Source organism: Cryptomeria japonica, chromosome 1, assembly GCF_030272615.1.
Source record: "Cryptomeria japonica chromosome 1, Sugi_1.0, whole genome shotgun sequence".
Lineage (NCBI taxonomy): Eukaryota > Viridiplantae > Streptophyta > Pinopsida > Cupressales > Cupressaceae > Cryptomeria > Cryptomeria japonica.
The window spans coordinates 588,344,796-588,347,616 of record NC_081405.1 but is presented as its reverse complement, the minus strand read 5'-3'; the positions used below and the strand labels follow the sequence as shown (position 1 = coordinate 588,347,616).

At 40.9% G+C, this 2,821-nt stretch overlaps 1 pseudogene; it reads left to right on the top strand.

Moving 5' to 3' along the window:
- The first annotated feature begins 1,005 nt into the window (after window positions 1–1,005).
- LOC131029120 (kinesin-like protein KIN-14I) lies at window positions 1,006–2,501 on the top strand (annotated as a pseudogene).
- The last annotated feature ends 320 nt before the right edge of the window (window positions 2,502–2,821 follow it).

The following is a 2,821-nucleotide window of genomic DNA, read 5'->3' as shown; positions in this document are numbered from 1 at the left end:
CAATTCATTACAATGATGTGCCTCTTAATGCTAGCTCTATTTCCAAGTTTCTAGTTTTTCCCAAGGCAAGAGTAATTAGTGAACATTGCTATGGTTGTGGTCGTTGCTTCCCACTTTGTCCATATGGCAAAATCAGAGAAAATACATATGTTAGAACAAATGCTGCTATTACAAAGCTTCTCATGAGAAGCGAAGTAGGTGCCATAGAAGATACACACAAGCACAGGGTATATCTTACCTATTTTAGGTTTTGATTATATTATGGTTATAGGCATTGTGATTCATTCAAGGAATTGTGGAATAATCTATCAAATTGTGTGGAGCAACTGAAGCTTATTGCATGATATATTGCATTCAGTCCAGGCGTGATGAATAAGGGGCACTTTGGGTTTAAGTCTTGTTTTCAAATTCTCAGTGGGCTCAGTTTGCATGTTCTATTGAAGTAAGCTCGTCTGATTTAGGTGATTCAACAATTGAAACTTTGAATTCCATGTATTCAATCATGGAGCCATTCCTATGATTTTACAATCTTTGGCATTTGTAAAGGACCTAGCTGGGCGTGGAGATGAGGAAAAGGTTGCATAGACATTCTTGCCAACCAATGACCTCCCTGCAGCATGGCTATGGAGTGTAGCCGAACCTTGAGTAGTGCATTGCATGGTCAATGGAGATGGCATTGAAAGGTGTTTCAGAATGGAGGCCAAGGCAGTGTGGAGTTCCTTTGGTCGATGCAGCCCCAAACGAAACCAACTTATCATCTCCTCCAAATGCTATGGCTTGTAATGTCTCCCATGCCGTGGGTTGCAAAAGGGCAAATGATTGAAATGGGCATCTCTAGCATCCTGAGGGATATTCTTACTGTTTCTGGCATTGTATCACAGATTACAATTCCTCTGTTTTCAAACAATTCAACTAATCAGTTGCAGAACATTGTTTCCTTTGTGAATGATCTTCTTCCATCCGTATCCAATGAGAAAATTTCACTTCCCACCAGTGATGAACGTGATGATAGAGATATACAATGAACAAGTGAGAGATCTTCTTGGCACAGATGCCTCACACAAGAAATTAGATATTCGAAACAATGGACACAACGGATTTAATGTACCAGATGCCAGTGTTTTGCCAATTAATTCGATATCTGATGTCTTAGACTTGATGAATTCTGGCCAAAAGAATCACACTGTTAGCTCTACTGCCCTTAATGACCGCAGCAGTCATTCTCACAGTGTATTGACTGTGCATGTACAAGGCACAGATTGTGTATCTGGATGCAGCCTTCATAGCTGCCTACATTTAGTGGATCTTGCTGGAAGTGAGAGGGTGGACAAACCTGAAGTAACAGGAGATCGGTTGAAGGAGGCCCAGCACATCAATAAGTCTCTTTCATCTCTAGGAGATGTGATTGCAGCACTGGCATAGAAAAATTCACATGTACCATATCGAAACAAGTTGACTCAATTGCTTCAAGATTCCTTAGGGGGTCAGGCAAAGACCTTGATGTTTGTTCACATTAGTCCTGAATTGGATTTGTACGGAGAGACACTTAGCACTCTTAAATTTGCTAAAAGGGTGGCTACTGTTGAACTTGGTGCTGCTCGGGTAAACAAAGAAAGTGCAGAAGTATGTGATTGTAAATTTGAACTGTGCGACTTGCTATGGTCGTAGTTTCGCGTAACATTGCACTGAAACAGAATGTTGTGCATCCGTCTGTGTGTGCTGAATCTTCTATGAGGCTATATTTAGCAAAGGGAGTTTTGGTTTTTACTGAAACGGAAAAGAATAGAAAATGATTGTTGACAATTTGTGTGGAATAGGGGAAATCGAGCTGGCTTTCCTACTTTCAAATAAAACTAACAATCTGAACGTTTTCACTTATTTGGAGTTGAAAAATAGTATAAGTGATGAAAACTATGGATGTCCCAATTGAGCGAAAGCTCAGTTTAATGGAGGAAATGCTCGTCGATTCAATCAATAAGTATGAGGATTGATCCAGTAATTCCCCTCCAACATTGCCTCGGCGACCGACTTCGAAAGGAAGGCTTCCTTCAGCAATCAGAACAGGAAATGTTTTACAGACACAGATTAATCTTAATAATGGCAAAGATCAGAGCCGATCCGTGTCTTCAAATTTGTTTTCCAAGAAGATTCCTGATGAAAAGAGAGTAAATTCTGTACCAGGTGATAGAAATCATTACTATGCAGAGGTTAATAGAAACTATGTCAAATCTATTAATAGTGTAAGGGCTGGAAGCAATCGTGAATCTGATCTAGAGACGGTTTGCAATGGCAATACTCCAAATAAAAGTGGGCTTAAGACGGCCAATGAGGGAAGTTCTACTAAATCACCATACAATAAAAATGAAGATTCATCAGAGCGTTCTGGTGAAAGTGATGGTTCATATGCTGGTGATTTGTCCACCGTATCTGCAGATGACCATGGAGACTGCAAATGGCTAGAGGGACAAATAGAAACTTTCAAGCAAATGTATATGGTGTAGAAGGAGGAGTAGAGATTTGTTAATCTTCCAAGAAATGTAAGCTTCAAAAAATCACCATGAAAGCACTCAGGGAAAGCAAAAAATGAAGTCCCAGGCTTAATCGCTTTGTCCCACATGCGCTGGGAGAGGGACGTTTTTAATGTTTATATACAAAAACGCATAGTATTATAGTGTCTAAGCTTTAAAGGCTTTTGACACAAGGTGCCCATGGGCGCCCAAGGCGGGCCCATACGTAGGCATGCTTCTCGCGGCGAAGGAAGAATTGACTGGACGAAGACAAGGTGGACCCCATGCAGGCACGCTTCCCGAGGCGAAGAGGC